Source organism: Rana temporaria, chromosome 2 (assembly GCF_905171775.1).
Source record: "Rana temporaria chromosome 2, aRanTem1.1, whole genome shotgun sequence".
NCBI lineage: Eukaryota > Metazoa > Chordata > Amphibia > Anura > Ranidae > Rana > Rana temporaria.
The window spans coordinates 372,511,835-372,532,383 of record NC_053490.1 but is presented as its reverse complement, the minus strand read 5'-3'; the positions used below and the strand labels follow the sequence as shown (position 1 = coordinate 372,532,383).

Sequence of the window (20,549 nt, the reverse complement as noted above, 5' to 3'; positions counted from 1 at the left end):
AGATTGTATAGTGTATGGCCAGTCTTAAACATATAAATGTTGTTTTCTTTATGAAGCATGCACCCTGACCTCTATAATGAACTGCACACCTCTATATTACCCTCAGAGCTGAGCTACAAAGCGCCTACTTCCCCTTCCCTTGTACACAAAGGACAGAGGTCAGCCTTCTAAACCTAAGAAACAAACTCATACAGCAGAAAGAACATACACACTGACAGCACCCTGACTTCCGGTCCGAGGATAGGGGACAGGGCAATAACCAGACCCCGGACTCACACACCTTCTAATGACAACACAACACACCGCTATGAGCTCTCTTACCCAGCTGGAGCGCTCCCTTCACTCTCCGTACCCGGAAGAGAATAGCAGCCAGCTCCAACCAATAAGCGGCTAGGGGGCGGAGCGGGGCGTATATTGAGTCTCAGTCAGTCAATGGGCGCGTGTGGTGGGTGCGTTGCAGCTGCTCGGCAGTATGGTCCTCTCTCACCTTCCTGTGCTGAGAGGAATGGCGGAGAGCACAGTATCTATCCATCCTCACTGTCTCTTCAATTCATATTGGCTTCTCATGCTGTATTTTTGCTGGTTAAGAGCTTCCCTAGAAAATGTAATTCTATCAGCACTTCAGGGGAATTCAGAGCGGAGACAATCAGAAAAAGGGAGATGGAAAGATGAGGGGGGAGGTTCAGCGTAGCTGACATTTCTCGATTTAGGCCTCATGCACACAGGTGTATGAAAAAAGTCTTCATATATGCTGCTGGAAATTGGCAGACAAATTGTCCTTGATGCCACGTTTTTATGCGTACATTGTGTTCAGATGTGTAGGAGCGTGAACTCATTCTACTGGCTAGAACATTCATTTATTCTAGTGTAGCGCTACCCCCGCAGGAGCCGCTGATTTGTTGTTGAGATCGGCGTATTGAATTACCTTAGTGTTGTCTAGGGGTGCAGTTGGAGAACAGAGTATTGAGCTGTGTTGCCAACCATCCGTATATTAACGGACAGCCCGTAAATGTAACCCTTTTTCGGGCTGTCCGTTAAAGTTCGTTATTGGCATCGAGTGCCCGTAAAAAAGATGGCTGCGAGCCGACCATGTAACTGCGCATGCGCCGTTCCGAAGTCGGCCGGGTTCGGGAAAGCTCGTATGCGTTCGGCCGGGCGGCGAATGCGCAGTAACGTAATAGATCGGCACTCGGGTCACACTATGGCGGTCAGTGCACTCGAGGGGCATGTGTGAGAGGAGCAGAGCAGAGCTCAGTGTGGTGGGATAGGTGCTCCTAAAAATAAAGCAACGATCATACAAAGAGCTAGGCTTCATTTACAACTGCACAACGTGTCATTTTGTTTTAACCACTTCCATACCAGGCACTTACGCAGCTTCCCGCCCAAGCCAATTTTCAGCGTTCAGCACTGTCGCACTTTGAATGGCAATTGCGCGGTCATGCTACACTGTACCCAAACAAAATTGGCGTCCTTTTTTCCCCACAAATAGAGCTTTCTTTTGGTGGTATTTGATCACCTCTGCGATTTTTATTTTTTGCGCAACAACTAAAAAAAGACTGAAAATTTGGAAAAAAAAATGTTTTTATTTTTTTCTGTTAATTTTTTTGTAAATACGTTTTCTCTTTCAATTACGGGCACTGATATGGCGGCACTAATGGGCACCGATGAGATGGCACTGATGGACATCGATGAGGTAGTACTGACGGGCACAGATAAGGTGGCACTGATTGGCGGCGCTGGTATGCGACACTGATGGGCACTCATAGGCGGCACTGATGGGCACACATAGGCGACACTGATGGGCACACATAGGCGGCACTGATGGGCACTCATGGGCGGCACTGGGCACTCATAGGCGGCACAGATGGGCACTCATGGGCGGCACTTATGGGTGGCACTGATGGATACTTATGGGTGGCACAGATGGGCACTGATAGGTGGGCACTGGGCATGGATGGGCACTGATGGACACTGTGGGGTGGCACTGATGGACACTGGGGTGGCACTGATGGACACTGTGGGGCAGCACTGATTTTGCCAGGTTGCCAGTCAGTGCCCATTTGTGGGCACTGATTGGCATCTTTTTTTGAATGCTTTTTTTTTTTTTTTTTTGCAGGCATCCCTGGTGGTCCATGTGGCGATCCGAGGGGGGGCTGCGCTGATAAACAATCAGCGCGAACCCCCCCTGTCAGGAGAGCCGCCGATCGGCTCTCCTCTACTCGTGTCTGTCAGACGCGAGTGAGGAAGAGCCATCAACGGCTCTTCCTGTTTACATCGTGATCAGCCGTGATTGGACACGGCTGATCACGTGGTAAAGAGTCTCCGCCGGAGGCTCTTTACTGAGATCGGAGATGCAGGGTGTCAGACTGACACCCCGCATCACCGATCGCCGCGATGCGCGCCCCCACGGGCGCGCGCGGCATGAAATCCTGCAGGACGTTCTGGAACGTCCTGTCAGGATTTCATAACCAAGCCTATTTCGGCTATTTCCGGAGAAGCGTGACGCGCCAGAGCCGGCCGTCAATCATCCTCCGTCTCCATAGGCACGCCCATTCCCCGGTATCTTCGATGGACGACTACAAGGTGAGTATGGGGCTAAAAAAAACGGGACAGGCATACTGTAGCTCGCGCTACAATGCCTGATTTTAAGGTAAAAGAAAAAAAAAAAAAAATTTTCCCGTCGATAGGGTGAACCCCCGCTTTAAGTGTGAATGTGGCCTTATTTGGGGGCAATACCCTGTCATCACTAGATATGATTTAATATAAAATGGTGTCATCAGTGTGCGGGGGGTAATCCTCTGTCATCATCAGACATTATATTGTATAGGTATCATCACACACACACACACAGTGTGATAGGACAGGACCCCCTGTGACCAGGTAGAGTTCAATCTCTATACTGACAGGTGAGCAGCGAGATGTAAAAATATAATATATATTTATTAACAATCTGGGGTAATCCCCCGTCATCATATTTATATATATATATATATATATATATATAAAAAACACACACAAGGCACAACGATAGCCTCTGTCCCCCTCCTGTGTCATGTCCGCAGCCTCTATCCCCCTCCTGTGTCATGTCCGCAGCCTCTGTCCCCCTCCTGTGTCATGTCCGCAGCCTCTATCCCCCTCCTGTGTCATGTCCGCAGCCTCTGTCCCCCTCCTGTGTCATGTCCGCAGCCTCTATCCCCCTCCTGTGTCATGTCCGCAGCCTCTGTCCCCCTCCTGTGTCATGTCCGCAGCCTCTGTCCCCCTCCTGTGTCATGTCCGCAGCCTCTGTCCCTCTCCTGTGTCATGTCCGCAGTCTCTGACCATCTCCTGTCTTTTATCATGTCTGCAGTCTCTGAGGGGATCCTAGAAAGTAGTCAAGAGTGGGGGAGTGCCGGGATGGGGGTTACGGGAAGAATCAGACGTGTGGACTATGGAGAGGAGATCAGAGCCGCCAAGCTGGAGCCGTCTGACTGAGCCCCGCACGGTGCACCTGAGAGGAGGTCAGTGACAGTGCCGCCAGGCCAGTCTGAGGGGGGGGGGGGGCACTGATCTAAGGAGGGGAGTGAATACAATAATGTTAGGGGGCACTGATATAAAGGTTCTCCCCTATACTAGTAACCCTCCCTTACCTTAGTGTAAGGAAGGTGGTCTCTATTTACCAGAGCCCCTCCCCCACATCAGAGTTCCCCCTACATCATGATCTGCAGCGTTCCCCTTTACATAAGAGTTCCCTTGCACTGTAAGGGGGCATCCTGCAGACTCTGATGTAAGGGGGAACTCTGTGCTGGCTGGGTTATAGTACGCTGACCTTCATGTAAATTGAGAAATATGTTTTTTTACTTTTGTTTAACTTAAACACATTGATAATAGCATTAGATATGTGTTTATGGTTCAAATATTGATATTTGCACTGTTTAGCATTGAAAACAGTAATTTTAGGTACTTTTTTGCAGTGCCAGTAAAAAATGTGGATTTGCCAGTAAATGTCATGCTTTTTTGCCAGTAAAAAATTGGTGCCGTTCGTAAATTTTGTCTTTCTGCCAGTAAATTTCACTTCGGGGGGTTGGCAACACTGGTATTGAGTGAATGTCCAGACAATGGATAGAGGTTTCCCAATGCTTTATTTCCAGGCCAACACGGCCAATATCAACATCAAATAGGGGAAAAGGAATCACCGCTCCAGGTGGATCTTTTTTTTTTTTTTTTAATTATAACATTTTTTATTGTTGTTTGCATATGTAAAGTACAAAAAGTAGTGCGCCAAGTTGCATAGACTTAACATAGTACATACACAAGCATACATTTTTCCCCTCCCCCTATCTCTGTATCATTATAATTAAGTGAAAAAAGCCTCTTAAATTCCAAATTGTCTTCCCTTATGTCCACCATCCCCCCCACCGCCCCTCCAACCCTCGCCCACCCATCCGCCCTCCCATCACACCTTGGACCGTTTTTTTAGGTTAATTTGCTTCATTAAATTAATCCTCCCCATAAAGGGATGTCCAATAGCGGGTTAAAGTATTTATTAAATTTGAAAGACTTCCTCTTCTTATATAGAGCATCCCGTTATGTCTAGCCAAGGTTTCCACATCCTCACAAATTTTCTATAGTTGCCCTGTCTAGTAAGTGTCACTCTCTCGCTCCAGATCATTGTGTTAATGGTTTCAACCCAAGATTTGACAGTGGGTGGAGTCTGGGCCTGCCACCTCCACGCAATTAGCTTCCTTGCCTGGAAGAGGCATCTCAGCACTACCTCAAGGGCACCGACAGGCACTCTATCCTCCTCAATACTGCCTAATAGGCATGCCTTGGACTCAGCTTCCAAATTAGTTTTAAAAGTTTTATTTATTATGTCTATCACCTCCTCCCAGTATCTGAATAGCTTAGGGCATTTCCACTTCATGTGGATGAGGCTGCCTGTCGCTCTGCACCTTGGACATTCGTCAGTACTTCTCCACCCGAGATTGAACATTCTCCTGGGGGTATAGTATACTCTATGCAAGAGGAACAAGTGTGATACTTTCTGAGATGGAGAGATCGAGACCAATACCCCCCTCCTCAAGATCGCGCTCCACTGTTCCGTGGACATTTGCCCTAAGTCTCTCTCCCACCCTATCCTGCTCTTACTGGGGCCTGCCCTACTTATTGTTTTAGCTCCTATTCTGGAATACAGTTCGGAGATCAGGCCTTTAGTTGTTTTTGAAGAGGTTATTTTCAGGAGGGTAGGAGCTGAGGACCATACAATGGGTTGTGACCCAAACTGGGCTTGGATGCCGTGCCGGATCTGGAGGTATCTGTAAAATGTTTTGTTTGCTATATTGAATTCCTGTCGCAAGTCTGCAAATGATTTCATATGTTCTCCATCATACAATTGGTTTAAGCGGTTTATCCCTTGTCTCTCCCATTCCTTGCATCTCTCAATATCTTTTAATTCCCTTAAGTTTTGGTTGCACCAGAGAGGGGCAAACGTTGTTATTCCCTTATAGCCCATCAGTGTTTTTGTTGTTTGCCATACTTTAAGGATAAGTTTTATAGTTGGACATTTATGAATAAACGAACCAGCCACGAGTGCCTCCATTATTGTCCTATGTGGTGCCCCTATTAGCATCAATGTACCGGGATTCCCGTCTCCCTCCAATCCGCAATTCGCAAGATGTTGTAACTGCGAAGCTAGGAAGTATGTTTTCGGGTGAGGAACTGCCATTCCCCCCTCTTTAGCTGGTAACTGCATGGTCTGGAGACAAATCCTGGCTTGTCCCTTCTTCCAGATTAAATCTCTAAAAATGGATTCTATCCTTTTGAACCATTTTTGGTCTATCCAGACTGGGGAGTTATGGAGGATATAGAGTAGCTGGGGCAGCCATAGCATCTTTATTAAATTACATCGCCCCGCTATGGATAGTGGTAGTTTACACCAGATGTCTCTTTTATGTTCCCATTTGGACAAGAGGGGAATTAAGTTATTTGAGACAAAGCTATTGATGTCCCTCGTGATCCATATCCCGAGGTATTTCATCATAGCTACTACTTTTAACTGAGGAATTCCGTGGGGTATCTGGACACCAAGGGGATCAATTGGCAGTAGTGCTGACTTTTCCCAATTAATGACCAGCCCAGAACATAGCCCAAACTCGCCCACCGTTTTGATTACATTTTTTAACGAGGTTTCGGTGTCTCCCAGAAAAAACAGGACATCGTCCGCAAACAGTGCGATCTTATCCTCTATGGTTAGTCTACGGAAATCCAGTATATCTTCTGATTTTCTGATTTTGATGGCCAATGGTTCCATCTCCAGCGCGAACAGAAGGGGGGAAAGGGGACAGCCTTGTCGAGTTCCTCTCTCTAGTTGGAAGGTTTCGGAAAATTCGTTTTTGATTTTAATTTTTGCTCTTGGCTGGTTATATAACAGCTTCACCCAACTAATAAACCTGGGGCCAAACCCGAATTTCTCTAGGACCTTCCAGAGGTAGTCCCATTCCAGACTGTCAAAAGCCTTGGCGGCATCCAGGGCTAAAACAGCTCTGGAACCCACCCCCTCTGTTGGAATTTGCATATTCAGGAACAGTCTCCTGATATTAATACTGGTTGACCTATTAGGGATGAAGCCAGATTGGTCAGGATGTATGAGCGCTTGGATATTTCGGTTTAGCCGAGTTGCTAATAATTTAGCCAAGATCTTGGCGTCAGTACATAGGAGTGAGATGGGACGATACGATGAGGCCTCAGTTGGATCCTTCCCCTCCTTATGTAAGACAATAATGGTGGCTTCTATCATAGAGGTGGGGAGTGTTCCATGAATCAATGCCCAATTTAATGTCTTGAGGAGTTCTGGTAACAGAATATCCCCATATCTTTTACAGATCTCTAAGGGCAACCCGTCTGGGCCAGGTGACTTGAGTTGACATCCCCGCCACTGCCTGTTTTAGTTCACCTAGAGTGATTGGCGCCTCCATATCAATTTTATCTTCCTCCGACAGGGTCGGGACGGACATTCCCAGGAGAAAATTTCCCGGTCCTTCGGTCCTCTCCCTCCTCTTGGAGCTATAAAGGGATACGTAGAATTCTCTAAAGGTGTTTAATATCACAGTTTTATCGGTGGAAGTTTCCCCGCTTGCTAACTTGACTGCTGTAACAGTGGAGGGGGGGGAATTAGTTCTAATAAGCAGAGATAATAGGCGCCCCACTCGCTCTCCCTCTCCAAACTGGTTCTGTCTCTGGAATATTCGTTTTCCCTCTGTTCTTTTTAATGTAGTCATTTTATATATCTGTTGTTTTTCTAACCACTCTTTTAAACTGTGCGAGGTTGGGGCTTCAATGTATCTCTTCTCTGCCTGTAGCAACTGCTTCCTTATCTCGCTCTCTCCCCTCCCTATTCTTCCTCTTAATCCCTGCTATCTTTTGAATCAGGAGACCTCGGAGGTGAGCTTTTAGGGTGTCCCATACCACCCCCACTGATGCAGTTCCCACATTTATCTGTAGAAATTCTTTGAGAGCAGACATCACCATACTGTGTTCACTCATTAGCTCGAGCCAGTGAGGGCTAATTTTCCATTCACTGGGGTACCATTTACCCCTAGCTTTTATTGTCAACTCGATCGGTGAGTGATCGGAGATTCCTCTTGGGCCATATTCTATATTTGTTACTTGTGTTACTGCCTCGTCGTTACCCAACGCCATGTCTATTCTGGATAAAGTGTGGTGAGTCTTCGAAAAACAGGAATATTGGCGTTCCTGCGGATAGTGCGTACGCCAAATATCGCATAATCCAACTTCATCCAGAAATAGAGCTAATCGATCCTCTCCTTTTATTTTAGGTCTGTTTCCCGGCGGGAACCTGTCCTGGGTCCTATCTAAGGCTTCATTAAAATCTCCTATAATAAGTATCGGTATCCCTGGTTTATCCAATGTAAACTCAATCAATTTGTGTAGAACTTCAAATTTAAATGGGGGGGGGGATATAAACACTGGCTATCACAAATAATTTATTTTCAATTGAGCAGAATAAAAATATAAACCTTCCCTGATCGTCTATCCTGCTCTCTCTACAGGAGAATACCAATCCTCTCCCCACCAGTATACTCACTCCCCTAGAATAGGATGAGTGGTAAGAGTGGTAAGTGGACTGGAATTTGGGACCGCACAACTGTGCGGCTGTTTTTGCGGTTAAGTGCGTCTCCTGCAGGCAGAGCAGGCCTGCTCCTCTCGCCCCCAGCATATCTAGGATAGTCGTTCTCTTAATAGAGTCCCTCATTCCACCCACGTTCAAAGATTTTATACAGAACGTTTTATCTACCATATCCTATGATTAGCCACCCTATTATTCTCTCTTGTCTTGTCTCAAGAGAGATCCAAAAAAAAAAAAAATGGTACAATCATAAAATATATGAACCTTTAACCTTTGCCCGATTTGTGTCTGGGAACACCAAAAAAAAACGAGGAAAAGGGAAAAAAGAAGGTCCAAAACCTGAGCAACAATCAAAATTCTATATGCTGAGGGGGAACACCACGGGAGACACCACGGGAAACATAGACATCTAAGAATAAGATACTGGTTATATAAGAAAAACTCCCCAAGGTGCTCTTCTTTACTTCTTTCCTTTCTTTCCCTCCTTTGTTCCCCCCTTGTCCCTTTTTCTTTTCCTTTTAAAAAAAAAAAAGGGAAAAGCCACAATAAATATTTGCCCGCTTCGCCATACCCTAAAAAACGAAAAAAAAAAAACGATCTAAGTAGAAAGGTGGATCTTTAGCAGACAATTTAAGGGAACCTCCCAGGAGTCCAAGGTGCTGGCAATGCACTAGGCAAACATGGAAACAATGGAAATGGATGGACAGCCGCACTCCGAAGGAACTTGAAGAAGTAGTCTTTATTAATAAAAACTGGACATGCAAATCCAAAAATACAGTCACATAAGGGGACAGCCCGTGCGTTTCGCACACAGTTAGTGCTTAGTCATGGCTTGGATGCGCGCACCCTAAAGGTGGATGCCGCACCTGGAACCCGCGGGAAGAACCAAGAAAGATGGCGTCTGTCACAGATATACTCTCCCCAAGCATGCTCCGCAAGGGAAACTGCTCTAATTGGCTGCTGGGGAAAATTGCTCTGCCAGAACCCCTCTAGCGCCACCTGTCGCCCAGGGGTGGAAACAACACCCCTGGAACGCAGGCTGACCTACAGGACATTTTTGGAATGACAGCAGCCCACAATTTGACAAATTGTGAATGGGAGCAAGAATAACTCTCCCATTCCCCACTAACTTTAGCGTAGTGCCCATACTGGAAGTGAGGGGACGCTACACTAGCAACCAGAACAAATGTTATGCATAAATGTGCGTTACTTTAGACACATTAGCACGTGTGCTGGAATAAATTATGCTGAATGGAGGTCTGACACATTTTTCATGCCTTCGAACGCTGCTCTAAAATATGTCTTAAAGCGGAGGTCGTCGCCCCCCCCCCCCCCCCGGATGAAAAATTAAAAGTCAGCTACAAATGCTGCAGCTGCTTACTTTTAGGCTGAGTTCACACTATTGTGAATTGTATGCAGGTTTTCCTCGCATCCAATTTGCATAGCAGGAGATTGTGACTTGCTCTATATGGAGCTGGTTCACACATTTCTGCAGTGGCTTGTGTGCAACAACCCAGCCCCGCCCCCCTCCATCCTTACTTGAGCCCCCTCCGATCCAGCAATGTTCACGGTAGCCTCAGCTGTATGGGAACTCTCCCTCCTCATTGGCTAAGACAGCAGCGGGAGACCATTGGCTCCCGCTGCTGTCAATCACAGCCAGTGAGCCAATGAGGAGAGAGTCCTATGGACGCATAGAGCAGCAGCTTGGAAACAAGCATGCAGCGGTACCCCCCAGGATGGCACTGCTCGAGGTGGAGGACCCAGGAGCACAGGCGGGGACCCAAAAAGAAGAGGATCAGAGCTGCTCTGTGCAAAACCACTGCACAGAGCAGTTAAGTATGAGATGTTATACATCGCTGGATTCCAGGAAAGGTACAGTAAGTGTTCTAATATTAAAAGTCAGCAGCTCTCGGATTCGAGTGCCGAAGTCGAGGTCAATGGACTCCTCTTCCCCAGATTCTTGATCGGAAACAGCACGAGACAGGGGTGCCCTCTTTTGCCTATTCTTTTCGTCCTGGTACTCTGACTGTTCCTACGCACTGTACGGGCGAACACCGACATCAAAGGATTGACGGTGGGTCATACGGAGTACAAGCTTTCGGCGTATGCCGATGATGTTCTATTCTACCTCACGGAACCCCTGATCTCCCTGCCGAATCTGATGCGAGAACTCCAACATTTTGGGACGCTCTCCAACTTTAAAATCAACTACACAAAATCAGAGATACTCCCCATCCAGCTTTTGCCCTTGCTGACTGACAGGTTACAAACAGCCTTTCCATTCACCTGGGCTAAGTCGTCCCTAAAATATCTAGGTATATGGTTGACAGACAGATTTGACACCCTATATGCAGCTAACCTCCCCCCCTTACTAGAAACCATGAAAAAAGACTTGGCTAATTGGACTAAGACAGCCTTCACTTGGATGGGGAGACTCACCATTGTAAAGATAAATATCCTCCCATGAATACTGTTCTACATGCAGATGGTACCCGTGTCCCTGCCTAAGGCTTTTTTAGCCAAATGTCCAGCATGATAACGAACTTTATCTGGCATAATCGGAGACCGAGAAATGCACCTAAGCAAAACAGGGGGCCTTGGCCTCCTAGACATTCAAACGTATTATAGGGCTATTGTCCTTCAGAGGATAATCAACTGGCACTTCCACACTAATGCCAAACTCTTGGTCTCCCTAGAGAAATACATGGCGGGCAGAAACCTGTCCTATGCCCCATGGCTGGCCCAGGAGCACAGAGGGCTGTCAGATTTTACTTCTCCACTGGCGACTCAGGTTCTTGGGACCACCTCAACACTAAATTAGCCCTGGCTCCCTCTGTGTCCCCACTGGGGGGCTTTCTGTGGTTCCCATCTGGAGAACAGATGGGCTTTTTTACCCCCTGGGTGGAAGATAATGGTGCCAGCTCTGGTAAACTTCTGCAGGATGATAAGTTAATACCCTTAGGGTCCCTCTGAGACCAGAATGGGAATTTCCCTATGGACTTTTGGCAATATAGGCAACTTCACCATTTCTTTGAGGCGCACGGAAGTTCCATACGTGATGTCTCTACCCTTACACCCTTTGGACGCCTCTGTCAGGACCTGGGCTTGAACCTGGGACCTTTTCTGTGTCTGGTGCTGATGCTTCCCACTGAGCTATCTGGGATGCTGGACAGCTCCCTGCCTGATCTATTGGACAAATCCTATCTGACCCATTGGACAACTCTGCCTTGTGTCTTGATTGCTGTTGAACCTTGAACTCCTTGCTCCTCCCATGAACTTCCTATAAAAGCCTTGTCTCTGCACTTTCTCTTTGCCAGGTTATTGTGCCTTCTCAGCCAGTGCCTTGTTATTTGACTTTCCTGCTGCCATCTGTATTTCGCTACCACTTGATTGACCCTTGGCTTGTTCCTTGATTGCTCTACTGCCTGATCCCAACCTGCAACTACTCGTTACTGTCCTTTTGGCTTGCTTACTGACCACGCTGCTGTTTAACCCTTATCTGCTCATCCGCTACTGGACCCGGCTTGCTCAAACCCTGGTGGGGCAAACCTGAGGACTGTGACCTGGTACTAGCATGCAGCTAAATCCACCTCCACCATCAGGAGCTCTGGTGAACACCAGCTAGTACTTGGACTCCACACCTCAGGTGAGCCTGTGTCATCTGCCAGAAGTGACTGCCTGTATACCTGTCCCGCAACTGCTATAGCTACTGGTTTTCAAGCCCGACGCCTGATCGCGACAGAATAACCTGGCCTAAAACATGGAGGCCACTATAGCAAATGCTGTGGCTCTTTTCCGGCAGCAAATTGCGGAGCTACAGGAGTTTGGTGTCACCTACCAAGAAAGATTTTCCGAACTGGAAAGTGTGGTGAAAGGGCAACATGAAGAGATCCGTGCTCTGCAAAAACAATTGCTGGACCAACATTCCCGAGAGGATGCTAATGCACATATGCCTCACCCACCCAAGTTTAATGGAGATCGCCAACATTACAGAGGTTTTCTTAACCAGTGTCGCGTATATTTCCAAATGTGACCCACTGCATTCTTTTCTGAAAAACAGAAAGTAATGTTTGTTATAAACCTGACTGGGGAAGGTCTAGCATGGGCCTTCCCTTATATTGAACAAGACTGAATAATTTCCAGACTTTTGAGGCTGCGATGAATCAGGTTTTTGATGATCCTAATCAGGGCTGTGGAGTCGGAGTCGAGGAGTCGGAGTCGGGGGAAATTTTGGGTACCTGGAGTCGGAGTCGGCAAACAATGCACCGACTCCGACTCCGACTCCTACTAAATTTAGATTGGAATTAAAAAAAAAAAGGCAAGTTTAAATGTCCCAATTCACAAAAAGTTATAATTAATGACTTCTCTACTGTAAGAATAAAGACCAATGCATGCAGTGCCTCACGTAACCGCAAAACAAACACGTTAAGTGACCGTGAAGAAGCATGCTTTTCATGTGCTTCACTATATGGCACGCAACGCACAATTAGGAGCTGCAATACTTATACTTTCCATAGTGTTGTGTTCTGCTTTTACAGGGAACGCAGCGTCCATGTGTAACCTAGCCTCTCACTGATAAGGGATTAAATAAATATGTTTTTTGCAGGACTAGAGAGTGAGACACTTGTATAAGTGAAGGGAATGGAGGGCCAATAGTTCAAGACTGAAGCTGTAAACCATTGGAAAAACTGCTGTCATTTAGCTAAGGCTATAAAAACTTGTAAACTCCGATTGTTAGCTTAAACTTTAAACATGACTATGGGATTCTCCTAGGAAAATCATGTTTTAGAATAAAAAACTTTGTTTTCATTGTGTTTGTCTTTTGCTTAAACTGTGCAATACAGTAGACTGTTGGCTTCCCAGCCAGTAGTCCTGTGGTAGGTTGCGTTTCTTTCCCTCAAGGAATGTATAAAATACATTCGCATATTAATACAGAGGAGTCGGGGAGTCGGAGTCGGAAGTACATAAAACTGAGGAGTCGGAGTCGGAACATTTATCTACCGACTCCACAGCCCTGATCCTAATTGCTGTGCTACTGCTGAAGCAAAGTTGCATAGTTTACGGCAGGGTAAACGTTCTGTTGCTGAGTACACAGCTGAATTCAGACATTGTATCACAGCTACCACTTGGAACCCAGCAGCGCAAAAGTCAGTACCGCCAAGGGCTTCTGAACAGTTAAAAAGATGAGCTTGCCAGAGTGGAGACTCCTAATGATCTTGAGGCCTTCATCCAACTATGTATTTGAATTGATGAAAGACTTACACAAAGGAGGAAGGAGAGGCTGGGAATGTTTGGAAGTAATGGTGTCATGCGTTTCTCTGCTAGCCAATTTATTCAGAAGGATCCAAGAGTTTCTTCAGATTCTGACACAGCTGAACCTATGCAGGTTGGTGCAATTAAGAGAGAAGACATTCAGAAAACCTGTGTTTATATTGTGGGGACTCTGGGCATTACGCAGTTAACTGTCCAAACAAGGTTAGAAGAACAATTGCGGTGACTGATGTGATTTTTGCCTGAACAAATAAACTCTATTACCCAGTCAATCTCCACATTGATTCATGAAGAGAATAAAGTAAATTCTGTGCTATCTCATTTTATCATCCCTATTAAACTTATCTCTGACGTTTTTGAAATTCCTTGCTCTCCTATGCTGGACTCTGGGGCTGGGGGTAACTTTATGGACATAGAATTTGCCCACAGTAATAATATCCGGTCGATGGTTCACCCTTAACTTCAGGACCTGTTACCCATGAGACAGTCCCTTTGGTACTGCAATTTGAGGCTTATCATCATGAGACCATCAGTTTTCAGCTGATTACATCACCCAAATTTCAACTGGGAAGCAAGGATTATAAACGTTACATCCCCTTATTGCGAGGAATTCTGTAGAGAACCTTGTCAAACAAGTTCTTTGCCGGTGAAGGAATCACAGGCGGATGTTGTTACTACGCAGTCATATGACAACCTGCCTCCACAATATCATGAGTTCCATGATGTCTGTGATAAGAAGAATGCCGATCAGTTACCTCTTCATCGCCCATATGATTGTCCCATTGAACTGCTACCAGGGGCTGACATACCTTTTGGTCACCTTTTCAATCTTTCAGAACCTGAATTAAAAGTTCTCAGGGAATGGATTGATGAGAACTTAGAGAAGGGCTTCATTAGACCCTCAACGTCTCCTGCAGGGGAAGCCCTGTTCTTTGTTGCAAAGAAGGATTCCACCTTGCGTCCATGCATTGCCTACCGTGACCTGAATAAAATCACTAATAAAAACCGCTATCCACTTCCTTTAATCTCTGAAATGTTGGAAAGACTCCGCTCTGCCAAAGTCTTCACAAAACTAGGCTTACGGGGGGCAAATAACCTCATCTGCATGCGTCAAGGAGACGAATGGAAAAAAACAGAACCAGATAGGGCCTTTTTGAGTTCCTGGTTATGCCTTTTGGCCTCTGCAACGCCCCTGCCACTTTCCAACACTTCATCAATGATGCTTTTCGAGACCTATTGGACCAGTTTGTGATTGCTTATCTAGATGATATTCTGATCTTTTCTAATAACCTGGAGGAACATCGCAAACATGTTTGTACTGTCTTTAAAAGGCTAAGGAAGAACCAACTTTATATTAAATTGGAGAAATGCGAGTTTGAATGAACTCAGATGCAGTTCTTGGCATGGATCATGAGACGATCAAAGCAGTGGTGGATTGGCCTGCCCCTAGTAATGTTAAAGATATACAAAGATTTGTTGGTTTTGCCAACTTCTACAGAAAATTCATAAGCAACTTCTCTAAAGTGATAGCAGCAATTACACAGCTGACAAAGAAAGGGATGCCCTTTGTGTGGTCAACTGAGGCACGGACTGCTTTTATTAAGCTAAAGACTCTTTTCACTTCTGCACCAATATTGGTACATCCCGATTCTGAAGTTCCATTTATTGTGGAAGTGGATGCCTCAGACTCTGCTTAACTCTCGCTTAATGTCATCAGCCGAAAGAAATTATGACATCGGAAATAAAGAGTTACTGGCAATTAAGGAAGCCTTACCTGAATGGAGGCATCTGCTGGAAGGGGCTAAACATCCAGTAACTGTTCTCACTGATAAAAATCTAGAATTCATTTGTTCTGCCAAGAGGATGTCTTCTAGACAAGCACGTTGGTCACCGTTCTTTTCCAGGTTTAATTTTATCATCTCGTATCGACCTGGGTCAAGGAATGATAAGGCCGATGCATTATCAAGGATGTTTACTGAACCATGCCAGGAAGACAACCCTAAATGTACTATCCTGCCTCAAAAGAATTTCAGAGGGGCCATGGGTTTCAAGACATTCATAAATATTCTAAAGGAGGGGTATGAAAATTACCCTCTTCTCAATAATTTGCCTACGGATATTAACCTTATGTACAAGAATGGCTTTTGGACTCATGAACATAGTCTCTATGTGCCTGAATCTGCTCGGATTTAAGCCCTCAGGTTGGTTCATGACTCAAAACTTGCTGGGCATTTTGGGATTTCCAAAACAGAAGAGCTCTTGTCACGTTCCTTTTGGTAGCCCAGCTATAAGAAAGATGTCAAACACTATGTGGCCTCATGCCTGACCTGTACACAAAGTAAAACTCCCCAAGCTTCTCATTTGGGGTTGCTCCAGCCACTCCCTGTTCCATCAAGACCATGGGGCTCAATTTCTATGGACTGTTGCCTTACGGTTTTATGTGAAATCTCCATTAATAGCTGTAAAATATTGTATTTAGGAATATATTTCAATTAGCATGCATAAAAAGCAGACATTGTGGAGCCCAAGCTTGGAGAGACAATTCCATTGTTTTCCCCCTGTTCCCTTGAATGGATCCCATGCTGGGATATGCAAGGAAGGGAGCCCCACCTGTAAATCAATACCTAACTTCCTGGGAAAATTTATTAAATCTCCTGCCCAGAAGAGACACCAGGATTTGCATGAAAGGGGACTGACTTAGGCAGTAAGCCCTCAAATCATGATCCAAGCTAGGCCAACCAATGGGACATCAGCAGCCAGGGATATACATGGCAGGGAGGGTAGGAAAGGCTCTCTTGTTATGGAAGGATAGCCTGAAGGATGGGTCTGAAGGGTAACTATGGTAAAGGTCTGTCTTACATGTAACTACACATCCTTGTACTTGTTTTAGAGGACTATGCTCTGTATTCCTCCATGTAAATATTTGTATTTTTAACCTACTATTTCCTGCTTGTTTAAGACTATAGATAGTTTCTGTGTGTTAGATTAGACTTTAACTATTCTCTAAGAAATGTTATTATGTTAAACGCTTTTACTTCTGGTCAAAAGAACTCTTATGTAACCCCTATCATATCTTTGAGATATTAAATCTTAAATATAGATTTTAAAGAGCAACAGGACTTTGTGGTAGATTTACCTCCCTCAAGAGAAATTACCACTATCTTTGTTGTTGTTGACCGTCGCACTAAGATGGCTCATTTTATACCTGTTAAGGGGTAACTTCAGCTGAACAAACTGCTGAGTTAATGCTTCGAGAAGTATTTAAACTACATGGAATCCCTGACGATGTGGTGTCTGACAGAGGAGTACAGTTTACTTCAAAATTTTGGAAAAACTTTTGCTCAGCCTTAGGTGTAACCATTAATCTGTCTTCAGCTTTTCATTCCCAGTCTAAGGCGCCTTTCACACGGACGGCTGTTTTGCCGCAGTTAAAAGCATGTAAATGTTCTGTGAAATTCAAGGCTCCAAGCACTGCGATTAGCTGCATTTTTACATTGCGATTACGTGCGGTTACATGCGGCCGCGTTTCGCTGCATGTAGTCATTCCCATAGCAACCCATTTTAATTTTTTTGATTATGATGTGCTTCCTGTTCTTTTTTTCTCATGCTGCTATCCGCAGTTGACACAAAAGACTGCGATTACCTGTGGTTAAGTGCATATAGCTGCGCTAAATTGCACCTGGACGCATTCAATTCAATTTTTTCTATTCGCACCAAACCGCATGTGACAAAATCGCAGCTAAACGCTGTGTGTGAATGGGGCCAAAGGAAAGCATTGTGTGCTTTTAGCTGCGATAGAAAACTAGAAAATCCACAGCTAAAAGCTCCAGAAGTTTGTGAGACCCTGCAAGATTTCTGCTCAAATCAATCCGGTTACCTTTCGCTTAAAACTTCCTGATAGTATGAAAATTATCCTGTTTTTCACATCTCGCTACTTAAACCATTTAATGAAAATCCCTTTCCTGGAAGACCTCCTCCACCTGTTACAGGGTGAAGTCGAATTTGTGGTGGAAAAAATTCCAGGATCTTTAGAAACAAGCTACAATATCTGGTCCAATGGGAAGGATATGGGCCAGAAGAAAATTCTTGGGAGCCTGAGGAGAACGTTCATGCCCCTAGATCAGGGATATGCAATTAGCGGACCTCCAGCTGTTGCAGAACTACAAGTCCCATGAGGCATAGCAAGACTCTGACAGCCACAAGCATGACACCCAGTGGCAGAGGCATGATGGGACTTGTAGTTTTGCAACAGCTGGAGGTCCGCTAATTGCATATCCCTGCCCTAGATTAACAAGAGAATTCCACCAGAGGTTTCCTCACAAACCAAGCCCTAAGTCGTCCAGAGAGGAGGGGAGTACTGTCAGGACATGGGCTTGAACCTGGGACCTCTTCTGATGCTTCCCACTGAGCTATCTGGGATGCTGGACAGCTCCCTGCCTGATCTATTGGACAAATCCTATCTGATCCATTGGACAACTCCGCCTTGTGTCTTGATTGCTGTTGAACCTTGAACTCCTTGCTCCTCCCATGAACTTCCTATAAAAGCCTTGTCTCTGCACTTCCTCTTTGCCAGGTTATTGTGCTTTCTCAGCCAGTGCTTTGCTATTTGACTTCCCTGCTGCCATCTGTATTTCATTACCACTCGTGATTGACCCTTGGCTTGTACCTTGACTACTCTACTGCCTGATCCCAACCTGCAACTACTCGTTACCAACCAGAAGTGACTGCCTGTATACCTGTCCCGTAACTGCTATAGCTACTGGTTTTCGAGCCTGGCGCCTGATCGTGACAGCCTCTTTATAGCAGAGGAACCAATCCCACAGATGATCTCTGACCTTTACCGTTTGCTTACCTCTACTGTCTCTACGCCAAAGCCAACATATATCAGGGCCTGGGAGAAAGATTTGGGGGCGGTTTTTACCCCAGCCAATTGTCCCGTCTCTACCAACTCACCCGATCCAGCTCAATTGACTCCAAAACCCAGGAAACAAATGATAAAATATGGTAACGCTGGTACCGGGTACCAGCAGACCTAGCAACAATCTAGCCATACATGATGGACCGGTGCTGGCGGAGTTGTGGTCATAGGAGTAGGCTCCTGAACATTTGGTGGGACTGTCCAGTGATTAGACCTTACTGGGAAGACATTAAGTCCCAGATTAAGGAAATTTAAGGCCTGGACATCCGTCTCTCCCTGGTTCACTTCCTGCTACACATTCCTCCCATGCCAGTAAGTCAGTACAGAAGAAGTATACTGCCCCATTTACTGAACGCAGCTAAGCGGTTACTTCCTAGATATTGGAAACGCCCATAAATCCCAGGCAGAGTGGAATGGTGACCTAAGGTTAGTGAAATAAGGGAAGCAGAGGACTGGATTGCCACCTGCAGAGGCACCCGTGATCGCTTCGCCAGCACCTGGTTGGCCTGGACAACATATGTCTCAGACCCAGGACACGGGCCCTCTAGCTTAGACGTGGCCCTGCTGGAGCTGGCAGAACCAACCCTTAAGCGTCGAACTCGAGGTTCACGAGGGGGAACAGAAACCCAAAATAGAGTAACTTAATATACCTTGGCAGCTAGTGTGGGGGTGGGATGGGACTTCTCTTTTCTAGCCACCCAGCATGTAGCACTCTGACAGCGGACCACAGCACAGGGGTGGGGCTGGACGTGAGATTCCAGGTATGTTCCAGTTAATTCTCCTCTCTTTCTTTCCTTATCTGATCTTACCATTCTTTCTTACCTCTGTCTCAATTTACGCTGGTCGCCCGACCAAAGGCGTCTCACTTGTTGGCACACCAGGTAATGACTAAGGCGAGGGCGAGCCGGCTAGCCTGACGGGGTCGAGGGTTTACTACTATGGGGCAGCCCGACCTCCTCAGGGGGTTGGCACTTTTTTGCCACCATTATGCAGACATCTCGACTTGAGGTGGGACAGGTGAGGGTGCCGTATGTGGAGAGGTTTGCTGGAGGCATATAGATGCCCCCCCCCCCCCAGGCCCACCCGACCGACCCCTAATTTGAACAATTCATTATAATTTACCCACCATCTGGAGAACTGGCTGGCCTGTCCCCAAAATATAACTCCTTTTCAGAGGACACTTACATTTAAATGTAGACAATGGAGCGGTCGGAGCTCCCCTCGCTCTTTACGAGGGGGGTCCCACCACCGACCTACTACCTGATCATTGAGCCTTGCATTTGGAATATATGTCCTGATGTTATTGATTGTTTTATATGTTTTCATATCTTGTGAAAAATTACTAGCAAAAAGTTTACTGTCTATGCTGACGTTTATTGAAATGTACTGCCTTGTCTTCCACAAATAAAGATTATATAAAAAAGTCAGCAGCTACAGTATGTGTAGCTGCTGACTTAAAAATGTATGCTGGGAGGGCAGAACTCCTCTTTTTATTTTTTAATACAGTATGTCTAAAAGTGATTCAGAACTCCTCTTTAAAGTAAAACTAAACCCTGCCATCGTTTTTATTCAAGGAAGCTGCCATCTTAGCCTCTGATCTGCAACTGAAAGACAAAACCATAGAAAATTCCCAGCTCAACTCACCAACCTACCAACCAAATTAACCTGCCCAATAGTGTGCATTAAAAACGGGTTTAGTTAGCACACATTTGCAAAAGAATTTGTAAGCTGCATGGCCTCTTCATGGCACCCTGTATTACTTGCCGTCTTAACCCTTCTAAATGTATGAGGGTCTCCACAATGGAAGCACATGCATTCTAATTGATAGATAAGGGGCAGGTGGGCCTGGAAGTAGCCCAATCCTCCTTAAAGGCACGTGGCATATTGGACACATTGTACAATAGCAGCAACGGTGCCCGGGGTGTCCCCTGACCAAATTTACACCAGCATCAAAGAGATGGCCCCTGCCCCTACCTATAACTGGCCTTCACTGCAAGGAGGACATGGAAGGGCAAAAGCATGAAAGACAAAACCAGACAAAATTCCCAGCTCAACTTACCAACCAAATTAACCTGTTCAGCAGTATGTGTTAAGAACAGGGGTATAGTTAGCACACAGGGGTTTAGTCTTTCATGCGTTTGCTCTTCCATGTGCTCCTTGCTGTGAAGGCCAGTTATAGGTGAAGACGGGCCATCTCTTTGTTACTTTTGATCTGCAACTGCCATGGCGCTGCACATG

At 45.8% G+C, this 20,549-nt stretch overlaps 1 protein-coding gene across 1 annotated transcript in view; it reads right to left on the bottom strand.

Annotated features, from left to right (window-relative positions):
- Positions 1 to 386, bottom strand: part of SMIM29 (small integral membrane protein 29) — a 48,766-nt gene extending 48,380 nt beyond the window's left edge. Inside the window, exon 1 of the mRNA XM_040337804.1 lies at positions 322 to 386. The gene's annotated coding sequence lies outside the window, so the exon portion shown is untranslated. The remainder of the gene's footprint in view (positions 1 to 321) is intronic.
- Positions 387 to 20,549: the final 20,163 nt, after the last annotated feature.